The sequence below is a fragment of the Rhineura floridana genome, chromosome 7 (genome assembly GCF_030035675.1).
Source record: "Rhineura floridana isolate rRhiFlo1 chromosome 7, rRhiFlo1.hap2, whole genome shotgun sequence".
In the NCBI taxonomy this organism is placed as follows: domain Eukaryota; kingdom Metazoa; phylum Chordata; class Lepidosauria; order Squamata; family Rhineuridae; genus Rhineura; species Rhineura floridana.
This window is the reverse complement of record NC_084486.1, coordinates 56,748,962-56,764,760: the sequence shown is the minus strand read 5'-3', so window position 1 is coordinate 56,764,760 and position 15,799 is coordinate 56,748,962. Positions and strand designations below refer to the sequence as shown.

At 41.4% G+C, this 15,799-nt stretch overlaps 1 protein-coding gene and 1 pseudogene across 3 annotated transcripts in view; one reads left to right on the top strand and one right to left on the bottom strand.

The window, feature by feature from the left end:
- MGMT (O-6-methylguanine-DNA methyltransferase) overlaps nucleotides 1–15,799 on the top strand; it is a 303,940-nt gene that overhangs the window by 250,043 nt on the left and 38,098 nt on the right. The gene's annotated exons all lie outside the window — the stretch shown is intronic.
- LOC133389646 (uncharacterized) lies at nucleotides 762–1,431 on the bottom strand (annotated as a pseudogene).

Here is a 15,799-nt window from a genome sequence, read left to right as displayed (position 1 = left end):
TGATGGAATCAATCCATCTCTTCTTTGGCCTTCCTCTTTTTCTACTCTCTGCTGTTTTTTCCAGCATTATTGTCTTTTCTAGTGAATCATGTCTTCTCATTATGTGTCCAAAGTATGATAACCTCAGTTTCATCATTTTAGCTTCTAGTGATAGTTCTGGTTTAATTTGTTCTAATACTCAATTATTTGCCTTTTTTGCAGTCCATGGTATTTCCTCCAACACCACATTTCAAATGAGTTGATTTTTCTCTTACCACTTTTTTCACTGTCCAACTTTCACATCCATACATAGAGATCGGGAATACCATGGTCTGAATGATCCTGACTTTAGTGTTCAGTGATACATCTTTGCATATGAGGACCTTTTCTAGTTCTCTCACAGCTGCCCTCCCCAGTCCTAGCCTTCTTTTGATTTCTTGACTATTGTCTCCATTTTGGTTAATGACTGTGCCAAGGTATTGATAATCCTTGGCAAGTTCAATGTCCTCATTGTCAACTTTACAGTTACATAAATCTTCTGTTGTCATTACTTCAGTCTTTTTGACGTTCAGCTGTAGTCCTGCTTTTGTGCTCTCCTCTTTAACTTTCATCAGCATTCGTTCCAAATCATTACTGGTTTCTGCTGATAGTAAGGTATCGTCTGCATATCTTAAATTATTGATATTTCTCCCTCCAGTTTTCACACCTCCTTCATCTTGGTCCAATCCCGCTTTCCGTATGAGATGTTCTGTGTATAGATTAAATAAATAGGGTGATAGTTTTTCATTATCTACACAGTCAAAGGCTTTGCTGTAATCTATAAAGCACGGGTGATTTTCTTTTGAAATTCCTTGCTCCGTTCCATTATCCAATGTATGTTTGCAATATGATCTCTGGTGCCTCTTCCCTTTCTAAATCCAGCTTGGACGTCTGGCATTTCTCGCTCCATATATGGTAAGAGCCTTTGTTGTAGAATCTTGAGCATTACTTTACTTGCATGGGATATTAAGGCAATTGTTTGATAATTACTGCATTCCCTGGAATCCCCTTTGTTTGGAATTGGGATGTATATTGAATTGTTCCAGTCTGTGGGCCATTGTTTTATTTTCCATATTTGTTGACAAATTTTTGTCCAAATTTGGACAGATTCCATCTCAGTAACCTGTAGAAGCTCAATTAATATGCCGTCTGTTCCTCGTGATTTGTTTGTTCCAAGTATTTTAAGTTCAGTTTTCACCTTACATTCTAAAATTTCTGGTTCTTCATCATACGGTTCCTCCATGAATGAATCTGTCATCCCTGCATCTCTTTTATAGAGTTCTTCAGTGTATTGCTTCCATCTTCCTTATATTTTATCTCAGTCAGTGTGTTCCCCTGTTGATTATTCAACATCCCTACTCTTGGTTTGAATTTCCCTTTCATTTCTCTAATCTTTTGGAATAGGACTCTTGTTCTACCCTTTTTGTTGTCCTCTTCTATTTCTGTACACTAGCCATTCTAATAGTTCTCTTTGTCCCTACGTACTAGTCGCTATAGTATTGCATTTAGGGTTCTAACCGTATTTCTCCGTCCTTTTGGCTTTTGCGTTCCTTCTATACTTAACCATTTTAAGAGTTTCTTCAGTCATCCATTGAGGTCTTTCTCTCTTTTTAATTAGAAGTATTGTCCTTTTGCATTCTTCTCTGATAATGTCTCTGACTTCATTCCATACTTGTTCTGGTTCTCTATCAGCTAGGTTTAAAGCCTCAAATCTGTTCCTTGTTTGATCTTTAAATTCTTATGGGATATTATTTAAATTCTATTTTGGCATTATGATTGTTTCGATGTTCTTATTTAGCTTTACTCTGATTTTCAATATGACCCATTCATGATCTTTACCACAGTCTGCTCCTGGTTTTGTTTTCGCAGAAAGTATGGAACTTCTCCATCTTCTGCTTCCAATTATATAATCGATTTGATTCCTATATTGACCATTTGGTGATGTCCACGTGTACAGTCATCTTTTCGGTTGCTCAAAAAATGTGTTTGCAAGAAACAAATTATTGGCTTCACAGAGTTCGATAAGTCTCTCTCCTGCTCCATTTCTATCTCCTAAGCCCCATTTCCCCACAATTTCTAGTTTGTTTATTTATTTATTTATTATTTGATTTATATCCCGCCCTTCCTCCCAGCAGGAGGCCAAGGCGGCAAACAAAAGCACTAAAAACACATCAAACATCATAAAAACAGACCTTAAAATACACCAAAACAAAACAACTTTAAAAACATTTTTAAAAGCTTTAAAAATATCTTTTAAAAAGGGTTAAAAAACATATTGTTTTTTTTTAAGAAACATATTAAAAAAGACAATTCCAACACAGACGCAGACTGGGATAGGTCTCAACTTAAAAGGCTTGTTGAAAGAGGAAAGTCTTGAAAAGGTGCTGAAAAGATAACAGAAATGGCGCCTGCCTAATATTTAAGGGGAGGGAATTCCACAGGGTAGGTGCCACCACACTAAAGGTCCATTTCTTATGTTGTGCAGAATGGACCTCCACATAAGATGGTATCTGCAGGACCTCACCTGCTGAGCTCAGTGATTGACTGGGTATATAAGGGATAAGACGGTCTTTCAGGTATCCTGGTCCCAAGCTGTATAGGGCTTTGTACACCAAAACTAGAACCTTGAACTTGGCCCGGTGGGAAATGGGCAGCCAGTGCTATTATTTCAGCGGCGGGGTGACATGTTGGCAATACCCTGCCCGAGTGAGCAGTCTCGCTGCTGCATTTTCACCAGTTGCAGCTTCCGGACCAACCTCAAGGGCAGCCCCAGATAGAGCACATTACAGTAATCCAACCTGGAGGTTACCAGTGCATGGACAACAGTGGTCAGGTTATCCCGGTCCAGAAACGGCCAAAGCTGGTAAAAGGCACTCCCAGCCACGGAGGTCACCTGGGCCTCTAGCAACAAAGATGGATCTAGGAGCACCCCTAGACTACGGCCCTGCTTTTTCCGAGGAAGTACAACCCCATCCAAAGCATGCAACTGACCAATTATCCAAACTTGGGAAGCACCAACCCACAGTGCCTCCGTCTTGCTAGAGTTCAGGCTCAGTTTATTGGCCCTCATCTAGACCACCAACGAGTCCAGGCAGCAGTCCAGGGCTTGCACGGCCTCTCGTGATTCAGGTGTTACGTAGAAATAGAGCTGGGTATCGTCAGCATACTGCTGACACCTCACCCCAAAGCTCCTGATGACCGCTCCCAAGGGCTTCATATAGATGTTAAACAGCATGGGGGACAAGATGGTACCCTGCGGCATCCCACAGCACAACTGCCAGGGGGGCAAGAAACAGTCACCCAATGTTATTCTAAGAGAGCGACCCTGGAGATAGGATCAGAACCACTGTGAAGGACCCAGAAGGACACCATGGTCAATGGTATCAAAAGCCGCTGAGAGATCAAGTAAGAATAACAGAGTTGCAGTCCCCCTATCCTCCCGATAAAGGTCATCCATCAGGGTGACCAAGGCCGATTCAGTCCCATAACCAGGCCTGAACCCAGACTGGAATGGGTCAAGATAATCTGTTCCATCCAAGAGTACTTGCAATTGCTTCGCCACAACCCTCTCAATCACCTTCCCTAAAAAGGGGGTATTTGCGACCGGTCAGTAGTTGTCACAAACCAATGGGTCCAGGGTGGGCTTTTTCAGGACTGTTTGGATCACCGTCTCTTTCAAGGCAGCTGGAACCACTCCCTCCCACAATGATGCATTGACCACACCCTGGATCCACTTGGTCAAACCCCCTCAGCAAGCTTTAATAAGTCAAGAAAGGACTCTCCTTTCACACCTATGTGCTTCGGCCTCTGGGCTTCCTTTCAGCTTTCAGGCAGTTGCATTATTAGTCATAGCACTCTCATACTTGTCTGTTGTTCTTTCCCAGTAACTTGATGAGTGCCATCTGACCCGGGGGTCTCATCTTCCAGTACTATCTCATGTTGCATTTTGGATACTCTATTCATAGGGTTTTCATGGTAAAAGGTATTCAGAGGTGGTCTACCATTGCCTTCCTCTGAGTTTGGATGTATCTTAGTCTGATGTGATGTCTCAGCTTTGACCATTCCACCTTGGGTGACCCTTCTAGGAGTCTAGCTTCTTGGTCTAGACTCCTGACAGCATTGCTCTCAGCTTCTTCGATACTCTCAAACCCCCTCATCACAGTAGGGTGTGCATCCTAGAGGGGGTGTTTGTAACTACAATATCTATATTAAAATAAAACTCAATAGTTGAGCTGGGAGACTGTTGTTGAAGGGGTGAAGATAGGTGTTCTAATAGCCCTGCATTTTCTCCTTTTTTAAATCATGAATCAGAGGTAATCATGTTCCAGACACAGATGTTGCTCCTCTGTTGATGAAAACTCATCTGATCCCCAAGTGCTGAAGCTGCTTGGCTCTGCCTTCAGCTCACTTCTAGTGATATCAAGGAACAAGCCAATTGATGCTGGCCAAATACTACTTTACTGCTGTTCTTCCTCAAACTGAATTCTTTGGGAGCAAATACTAGGATACTCTAGGAATGATGATGCATTGAGTACATGAAGTTGGATCCTGTACTAAATAGGATTGAGACTACCTCTTCCATGTTTATAAAAGGAGCAGGTCACTTAATCTAAACAGGGGTAGTCAGTGTGGTGCTATCCAGCTATTTTGGACTGCAACCATTGTCTTTCTTGACCATTGACTTTGCTGGCTAGCCAGTTAGTTCCTATAACTGCTAGAATCTACACAAGCTTATTTCTCTTATTTAGTATCATCATGCAAAATATTCTGGATTATATGTCTCAAATATTCCAACAATGATAAAATTTGAAAACATTGCAGACTTATAAGCAGTAAAAAGCATATGCCATTTCTCTTGATTGTAATCCAGTGTGAATTCAGTTCCCAGTTAAGGATGCCAAAGTCCTGGTGGCTGCTTCTAGAATGTGTGTTTTGAGTTTATAAGATCTTGTGAGCATAGCCCTAGGATTGTGTTGTATCCAAAATATGCAAATGTTAGGGCACCTGACTTTGGGTGAGATTACCCCTCTCTCCTCCCCTTTGTGTGCCCACAGAAACTTCTTTGGACCAATTTAAGAATAGCCCCACATAGAACACATTATAGTAATCCAATCTTAACATTACTAGTGCATGAATCACTGTGACAAGGCTATTACCATCTAGGAATGGCCATAGCTGGTGCACTATTGTAACTGATAAAAGACATTTCTAGCCGCCGCAGCAACTTGGAGCTCTAGTGATGACGATTAAGTACACACAGACTCTATGTACTCTTTCAGGGGAGTGCAGTCCCATTCAGAGCAGGCAATCTGCCCTCTTCCCATACCTGGGAACCACCCACCTACAAGCCTCCCTCTTGTGAAGATTCTGCTTGTTAGTCCTCATCCAGGCACCAGTCCAGGACTTGTACAGCCACAACAGACTCAGATGTAACAGAGAATTAGAGCTGGGTGTCATCCACATACAGATGATACTGTGGTCCAAATTTCTTAATGACCATTCCCAATGGCTTTGTATAGACATTAAACAGCACTGAGAACAAGATAGAATCCTGCAGCATCCCACAGCACAACTGGGGGGGGGCAAAGTACAATCATCCAATGCCACCCTCTGAAATTAGTCCTGCCTCCCACTCACAACCCACAGAGCTGGTCCAGTAAGATACAGTGAATGATTGTGTCAAAAGTTACTGAGAGAGCAGCAAGATTATACTCCCCCTGTCCCTTTACTGATAAAAACCATATATCATGGTGACCAAGGCTGATTTAGTCCCCAAACCAGGCCAGAACCCAGACTGAAATGGGTCTAGATAATATTTAAAAAGACCTTTATTCTCACAAAAAGTTACATCTTTTGTCTATTAAGACCCTAGTTATCCAGAACTTGCCTTACTATCTGTAAAAGTACCTATATTGAGGTTTTGATGGTATGCAAATTAACTTAAATGTAATTAATTCATTTATTAAAATATGATTAAGTCTTTTAATCAGATTATAGCCATAGCAAATATATGAAATTATACTGAATTAGCATTAATTATTTTAATGCAGGACTGAAAACTATTTTAGTACAGGTTGTACCCCAAAGCTGACAATTGGAAGTATGTGGAACAGAGTATATTGACTTTGGGGGTTCAGGCCATCAACGGCCAAGTTAAATAGGATGCCCTTTTTGCAAAGTGGAGAAGTTTTATTTTTCATAGTAATAGGACTGACAGTACAAGGACACAAATAGGATAACAGTGATTGTTTTCTATATTAGGCCTATAAAATATGAATGAATAATATGTTAGCTTCCACAGTCATGCATTTGTAGTTGTCTGGTCTTTTATTTGGTCCACAATTTTGTTTTATTTGTTGATACATGTAAATAATTGTGGGTGAAAAAACAAAGAAATCTTAAACAGAATGCCATTTGGTACACATGTAGTTTCTACTGTCTAAACATTATTACTTACAGTATTTCCTTTTTGATAGATGTAAAACTGGGAGACGGGGTGAGTCCATGTCCTAGGGCAATGGTTTCCAACTGATGCAGGGTACTTCTGGAAGATATTTGCTCAAATTTTGTCAGGAATGGAATGGTAAAACTCTGGGTTAGTCTAACAAAGGGTGGGGAACCTGTGGCCCTCCAGATATTGTTGGAATCCAACTCCCATCAGCCCCAGCCAGCACAGCCAATGTTCAGGGGTGATGGGATTTGTAGTCCAATAGCATCTGGAGAGTCACAACTTCGCATCTGGTCTAACAAATGCTTGAACAAGAGCCTTGCTTATATTAATTATTTTGTTGCTAATAAAAATAACATGCAAGTAGAAGTCATAACTACTGCTTGCCTCTTGGATCCCACTCACCTGTGCCTCTAGGAATCAAAATTGTATGCATAACCTATTTTGTACATATTTGATTGATGTTTGTTGCAGGGGCCTTTTGGAACTCCTGTGTGCACATGTGTTTTGATGATCAGCATAAAATTGCATAGGACCATTTGAATCACTCCAGAGTTCAGCATACACATGTTGCAATGCCCATTTTTATGACTTTGAATTGGGAAATGGCCCAAAATTGACTGCCTTGCCAAGTAGTAAAAGGATTATTTGTTCTTTAAGTGGGATTTTGTGTGACATGTATAGGCCTGGAGCAGATTTCTGCAGCTGATTTATAAACCCTTAAATATGGGTCTTATAGAAGTGCTGGCATCCCTGTTGGAAGTGTTGGGTCTGCAAATGATTAGACGTCAACTTTGTATAAAACCTTAGATACTCTTGTCACATGGAGACATGCTGGTTTCCAGTACCTTCAATATTATGAACCCTTGTTGGTCTGACTGGGGAAAAAAGTAATTAAAACCTCAAAATTAAAACTTTTAACTGTTAGCTTGCTTGATGCTATTTCCTTTTTTCATTAAGAGTGAAGCAGAATGAATTACTTCACAGTGTTAACATCCTGCCTGTGTCTTATGGAATCTGTCAGGAATTATCCCCTCTCTGATTGTTTAATCAAGGCATTAGTATTTCTAGAACAGGTACAGTGCATATGCTGCTGAAGATTCATTCCTCATGTTAGAGATCAGAATTTCATTCAATATAGACAGGAGTTTGGAGGCAGGTGAAAGACAGGGTGCAGCAGGACTTTAAAAGAGAAAAAACAAAAGTAACTCTAGAGTGTGGATTTTCCATCCTCAGTGCACACACAAATACATACTATTTTAATTTTTGTGTGGAAGTCTGGAGAGCTTAAAAATTACCTGTCAAAAATAGAATTGGTGCAGCCAAAAAGAGATTATTTCAACAGAGTGAGTGCTGGACAGCCAGCAGCATTGGCCCTGCCCATTGATTCACTTGTGCATAGAATCATAGAATAGTAGAGTTGGAAGGGGCCTATAAGGCCATCAAGTCCAACCCCCTGCTCAATGCAGGAATCCAGATCAAAGCATTCCCGACAGATGGCTGTCCAGCTGCCTCTTGAAGGACTCCAGTGTCGGAGAGCCCACTACCTCTCTAGGTAATTGGTTCCATTGTCGTATGGCTCTAACAGTTAGGAAGTTTTTCCTGATGTCCAGTCGAAACCTGGCTTCCTGTAACTTGAGCCCATTATTCCATGTCCTGCATTCTGGGACAATCGAGAAGAGATCCTGGCCCTCCTCTGTGTGACAACCTTTCATGTACTTGAAGAGTGCTATCATATCTCCCCTCAGTCTTCTCTTCTCCAGGTTAAACATGCCCAGCTCTTTCAGTCTCTCCTCATAGGGCTTGGTTTCCAGTCTTCTGATCATCCTTGTTGCCCTCCTCTGAACCTGTTCCAGTTTGTCTGCATCCTTCTTCAAGTGGGAGACCGGAACTGGATGCAGTATTCAAGATGAGGCCTAACCAGTGCTGAATAGAGGGGAACTGATACTTCACGCGATTTGGAAACTATACTTCTGTTAATGCAACCTAATATAGCATTTGCCTTTTTTGCAGCCACATCACACTGTTGACTCATATTTAGCTCATGATCAATGACAATTCCAAGATCCTTCTCACATGTCGTAGTGCTGAGCCAAGCCATCTTATAACTGTGCATTAGGTTTCTTTTTCCTAAGTGTAGAACTTTGCATTTATCCCTGTTGAATTTCATTCTGTTGTTTTCAGCCCAATGCTCCAGCCTATCAAGGTCCCTTTGAATTTTGTTTCTGTCTTCCATGGTATTAGCTATGCCCCCCAATTTTGTATCATCTGCAAATTTGATACGCATGCTCTGTACCTCCTCATCCAAATCGTTAATAAAAATGTTGAAGAGCACTGGGCCCAGGACCAAGCCCTGTGGTACCCCACTCATTACTTCTGTCCAGTTTGAGAAGGAACCATTGATAAGCACTCTTTGAGTACAATTTAGAGCCAACTGTGTATCCACCTGATAGTTGTTCCATCCAGCCCACATTTAGCTAGCTTGCTAATCAGAATATCATGGGGCACTTTGTCAAAAGCTTTTTTTGAGGTCGAGATATATTATGTCCACAGCATTCCCACAGTCTACAAGGGAGGTTACCCAATCAAAAAATAAGATTAGTTTGGCAGGATTTGTTCTTCCTAAATCCATGTTGGCTCCTAGTAATCACTGCATTGTTTTCAAGGTGCTTACAGATTGACTGCTTTATAATCTGCTCCAGAGTTTGTCCAGGGATTGATGTCATGATCTGAGAGACAGAGAAAAAGGACTCATTATTAACCTTCTCTATCCCAGTGTGAACTTAACACAGGTTTTGACAGCAGCTTTCATGTAGACATTTCAGCTTCTCACTCCCTATTTTTGTCTGACTTGGCTTGGACATGGGAGTAAGAAGCTGAGGATTCTGTTAATACTGTAGATAAAGGGGCTCAACAGTCCTTTCGCCTGCCTCTCTGCTTGGGGAGAAAGGGACTGAGGTGCATAAATGTTGGTGTCCTTGGGATAACAGGTGGTGTTGGTAACCATAATTGCCTCTCTCCCTGTCCCCCGCCAAGCCTCCAGTTACCTACCCATAAAAGTATGGTGTCCATGAGTATAAAATGGTGGTTTACTTATCACTGTATATGTTTAAAGCTATGGAGAGCCTTTTACTTAGCAAGGTTTTTTTATTTTTTACTTTACCAAATTTCAGTTGAAGCAAAAAAGCAAGCCACTTGGACCAAGTTTGGCCTACAGGTTGGAAGATCCCCACCCTTGGGTTAGAGTGCTGGACTGCGCTAGAGATTAAGGGGGAGGGAACATGGGTATGCATGGGGACAAGGTATAAATTGAGGAATTCTGCAAGTACTTTTTTTTTATTAAAAGGTCCTGTTTTGAGCCCAGGGTTGAAATTCCCACTTAACCATGGATGACCTTGCACCAGTCACTGTCTCTCAGCCGAACCTACTTCACAAGGTTGTTGTGAGGATAAAATTTAGAAGAAGAGGGGAATCTTTGAGTGCCACCTTGAGCTCTTTGGTGAAAAGGTGGGATATAAATGTAACAAATAAAATAACATATGTTTTGGATGGGAATACAGAAGGCATTTCTGATCAGTATAGTTCTATCAGTAATTTTGATTCCATAGATTAGTCCATAGGCTACACTACATACTCCTTTGCAGGAGAGAGAGAAACATTAACACCCTATTGACTTTGCTTGTAGCATCATACTACACAGAAATCATTCCCTTCAGCTAGTGTTACCCTTCTGTTTCAATATGGCTTCTGCCATATGTCTTTAGTTTAAATCACTTAGATCTAGCTATATCGATTTTCTGTGGAAATCCAGGAGAGAAAAAGCCCACATTTAATTCACAGAAAAATAATGGACACTGCTAAGAGGAGACATGAGCTACGGTTTCCACCACTCTGCCTACACACACACAGCCGTTTAGCAGGAATCAGGAGTTTTTGCTGGACTGCACTAATTCCTATGCTTTATCATGTATCACATGTATATCCCACCGTTCCTCTGATGGCTATGCTTAAATTACAACTATAGTTGTTGAAATCTATAGACATTTTTCTCTCTCTGACTGTCTTATGTAAACTCTGGCATTCTAAATTGCATGCTAGTAACTTGTCAAAAATTTCTCTTTTTTTACTGTAGATTACAAAGCAGACCCTCCGTTGAGCAGAGTGGTACGCAGCGGTAACGCAGCCGACGCTCTGCTCACGGCCAGAGTTCGATTCCAACGGAAGGAGGAAGTCGAATCTCTGGTAAAAGGGGTTGAGGTCCACCATCCGCCTTCCATCCGTCTGTGGTCGGTAAAATGAGTACCTGGCATACGCTGGGGGGTAGAGAAAGGCCGGGGAAGGAACTGGCAATCCCACCCCATATATATGGTCTGCCTAGTAAACATCGCAAGACATCACCCTAAGAGTCAGAAACGACTCGCACTACAAGTGCGGGGATACCTTTACCTTTACTTTACAAAGCAAGAACTGGCAAAGCTAACTCGATGCATCAGGATTCAGCACAGTTGGAGAGGGGAGACCTTTCAAGTCCGATGTGTATAGTCAAAAAGTCAGGAAATGTTGGCAGTCACCAGGAGGGAGCATCATTGACTGGTGTGTTCAGCACAGATGTTTTTAAGAGCTCCACCCTGTGAACAATTACTTTGGCCTTTTTATAGTGACAGGGAAGGTACCAAGCATTTGTACTGCGTGTTACAATTGCCAACTGTGAAAGGCTTCATGGAACAGTTGAAACAGATCATACAGTTATATATAATGAAGCACACTGATGTTTCGATTGATAGGATTTCACTAGGCCCTGTAAATTTTAATTTGGCATTTTGCAAAGTTTAATTTTAAGTGCACAAAGAATTTGTAAGACTTGTGCAACATGTAAGAGGTCACCATGCTTTCAGTATAAGCAGAACTGTAGACCAGAACATACTCTCAAAGTGTTGCAGTGGGTTTTTTTGTTTAAATCTTTAACAAGACATGTTTTAATACAAAAATACAGAATTCCTTAGTTTATACTATCTCCCCATGCATATACTTTGTTTTCACCCTCTTTATCCCTAGCAAGGTTATCAGTAAAATACACAGGGCAAAAAAGGAAGGAGGAGAAGGTAAGGTAAGGTGAGCAGTACATGCTTTCAAAGAGTGCAAAATAATTGACCAAATAATTATTATTTTGTTTTATTTATTTATTAAATTTATATCCCACCTTCCTCCCAGAAGGAACCCAGGGTAAAAACACTATAAACTTCTTTAAAACATCTTAAAAACAAAATATCCTTAAAACATCTTTAAAAATAAATCTCAAAAACATCTTCAAAAAAAAAGCTTAAAATGTAATTCCAACACAGTCACAGACTGGGATAAAGTCTCTCCTTATAAGGCTTGTTGAAAGAGGAAGGTCTTCAGTAGGCGGCAAAAAGATAACAGAGATGGTGTCTGTCTAATATTTAAGGGGAGGGAATTCCAAAGGGTTGGTGCATAACACTGAAAGTCTGCTTCCTATGTTGTGCTGAACGGATCTCCTGATGAGATGGTATATGCAGGAGGCCCCCACCTGCAGAACACAGTGATCAATTGGGTATATTGGGGGTAAGACGATCTTTCAGGCATCCTGGTCCTACACTGAATAGAGCTTTATACACCAAAACCAGCACCTTGAACTTAGCCCAGTAGCTAATTGGCAGCCAGTGCAATTCTTTCAGCAGCAGGGTAACATGTTGGCGATATCCTGCTCCAGTAAGCAGTCCCACCCAGGGCTGTAGTCATCTGGGGTCTCAGGGTCTTAAACCCCTTACTTTTTTGAGAGCAGGGTCCCTATGTCTCTAACATCCTACAAACTAATCAGCATGAAAAGGAAGGTTTTTTTAGTTACTGAGAGGGGTCTTCTAGCATGCTTCCTTGTTCTTCGTTGCTGATTTGAGCCAATCAAAGTAAAAGAAGATGAGTTAACCATGGAGAAGGTTCTTCTCGTTAGTTAATGTTAGAAGTGTGAAAAGAGCAACTCCCATTTGGTCCTTTTTGCATGGGGAGAGAGATAGAGAGACAATCCTCATAGCTGGCTAGGCTGCTACTGACCTGTGCTCATCTTTTCTGTCTGTCTTCCATATAAACGGATATGTCTCAGAGAGCTATTCACACCTCAGAACTCACATTCCTGTTTCTCCTCTCCTGACTACCAGAGGAGGAGAAGTCTTGTTCTCTTTGTCTCCTCTAGCATAAGGGGCAATGTCCAGGCATGGTCATTGCAGCCTCGAACTTAGTTAGCTAGATAGAAGTAGCACCTTGCTTATCCAGTATGTATTTCTATTAAGTAGTGTTTTCTTAGTTTGAAACCAAGTCTGAGTCTTGCTTTCTGCCAGGTAAAATCACACCCATGCAGCACAGAACTCTGAGCAAGCTACACTAAGCTAAACTCGGCTAATTTACTAAATCTAATTAGTCTACCAGCCATTGGAGAACCCAACAGTTAACACTCTCCCCTTTCATACTTACGGGGTCCTAGGGATGTCTGTTGTTGGGGCAGAAGGCATTCTTAATTGTAATCAATAGAGATGACTTGATGAAAGAAGTGGGAGTTATGGAAACTTGGGGGAAAGTGACCATGCCATACTTGACTTCTAAATTTTAAAGGAACCAAAAGTTGAGAGTAGCCATACACATTCCCTGGACTTCAGGAAAGCCAATTTTAATAAACTGAGAACAATGGTAAATAAGGTTCTGTGGAAAGCAACCCTAATGAGAAAAGGAGTCCAAGATGGGTAAGAGTTTCTAAAAGAGGAAATTTTAAAGGCACAATGGCAAACAATTCCTTCAAGGAAAAAAAGGTGGAAGACAGCAGAAAAAGCCAATGTGGCTAAACAGAAAGCTTAGAGACGACCTAAATACAAAAAGGACACATACAGGAAGTGGAAGGAAGGCCACACTACAAGAAAGTGTACAGACAAGTAGCACTGAATTGCAAGGATGGCGTCAAGAAAGCTAAAGCTGAGAATAAGCAGAGGTTAGTGAGAGATGCCAAAAGCAACAAAAAAGCTGTCTTCTTGTACATAGTAGTATGGCAATGAGTATGGCAAAATGATAACAGATTACAGAGAAAAGACAGAAGTGCTCAATTCCTACTTTGGCTCAGTCTTCTCCCAAAAGAGGGTCTGTGACCCTCCCGGCAAATGTGAAATTGAAGGGGCAGGATTGCAGCTTGAAAATGATACACAAATGGTCAAGGAATACCTAATCACTTTGAACGAGCTCAAATCTCCAGGACCTGATGAACTGCATCCTAGAGTATTGAAGGAATTGGCTGAAGAACTCTCAGAACCACTTTCTATTATCTTTCTATTATCTAAAATTGTGGAGGATGAGTGAAGTGCCAGATGACAGGAGGAGAACTAATGTTGTCGCTGTCTTTAAAAGGGGCGGGGCAAGAAGCAGAAACCAGGGGACTATGGACCAGTCAGCCTGTCATCGATCCCTGGGGAAATTATGGAGCAGATTATAAAGCAGTCAATCTGTAAGCACCTTGAAAACAATGCAGTGATTACTAGAAGCCAACATGTATTTATCAAGAACAAATCCTGCCAGACAAATATCTCATTTTTTTGATCAGATAACCTCCCTGGTAGACTGTTGGAATGGTGTGGACATAATATATCTTGATTTCAGCAAAGCTTTTCACAAAGTGCCCCATGATATTCTGATTAGCAAACTAGCTAAATGTGGGCTGGATGGAACAACTATCAGCTGGATCTACAGTTGGCTATAGAATCATACTAAAAGAGTTTTTATCAGTGGTTCCATCTCACACTGGGGGGAGGTAACGAGCAGGGTACTGCAGGGCTCAGTCCTCTTCACCATTTTTATTAATGACTTGGATGAGGAGGTGCAGGGAATGCTTATCAGATTTGTATATGATGTAAAATTGGAAGGGATAGCTAATTCCCTGAAAGACAGAAACAAAATTCAAAGGGATCTTGATAGGCTAGAGCATTGGGCTGAAAACAACAGAATGAAATTTAATAACAGGGATAAGTGCAAAGTTCTACACCTAGGAAAAAGAAACCAAATGCACATTTGTATGATGGGGGATACTTGGCTCAGCAATACTACATGCAAGAAGGGATTGTTGTTGATTACAAGCTGAATATGAGCCAACAGTGTGATGTAGCTGCAAAAAAGGCAAATGCTATTTTAGGCTGCATTAACAGAAGTATAATTTCCAAATGCATGAAGTATTAGTTGCCCTCTATTTGGCACTGGTTAGGCCTCACTTTAAGAAGGATGCAGACAAACTGAAAAAGGATGATCAGGAAACTGAAAACAAAGCCCTATGAGGAGAGACTGAAAGAATTTGGCATATTTAGCTTTGAGAAGAGAAGACTGGAGTGAAGAAATTATAACACTCTCAAAGTATTTGAAAGGTTTCCACACAGAGGAAGGCCTGGATCTCTTCTTGATCATCCCAGAGTGCAGGACACAGAATAACAGGCTCAACTTACAGGAAGCCAGATTTCAACTGAAGATCAGGAAAAATCCCTAACTGTCAGAGTGGTCCAACAACAGAACCAATTACCTGGAGATGTGATGGGCTCTCCAACACTGGAGGAATTCAAGAGGCAGCTGGACAGCAACCTGTCAAGTATGTTTTAATTTGGATTCCTGCATTGAACAGGGGATTGGACTCAATGACCTTATAGGCCCCTTCCAGCTCTTATGATTCTATGATTAACAAGGATCTCATTCTCAAACCAGCAGCAAAAAAGGGGTGTGTATAGCTATGACTAACATGAGGGGACTCTTCACTTCTAAATTTGCCACTACATTGTTGGTTGCACCACTGCATTTTGCACCAGCTACAACTTCCAGACCAACCTGAATGGTCCCAAGTAGAGCACATTACAGTAATCCAGCCTGGAGGTTTCCAGTGCACAGACAACGTGGTCAGACTATCCTGGTTCAGAAACAGCTGAAGCTGGTAATAGGCACTCCTAGCCACTGAGGTCACCTCAGCCTCTAGTGACAAAGATGGATCCAAGAGCATTCCCAGATTATAAACCTGCTCTTTCAAAAGTAGTACAACCCCCTCCAAATCAGGCAATTGACCAATTATCTGGACTTAGGAACCACCTACCCATAGTGCCTCTGTCTTGCTAGGATGCAGAGTCAGTTTACTGACCCTCTTCCAGTCGTTCCAAAGGGTCTGAAACTCCATTTCCTGCAGTAGATGTTAACAGACCCTGGACAATATGAAAAAGCTTCACTGGATGGCTACTTGAGGACATTAGGCACAGTTATGTTGTTTTACTCCTGCCCGGTCAGCTTCACAGGATGTCTTTTACCACTTGC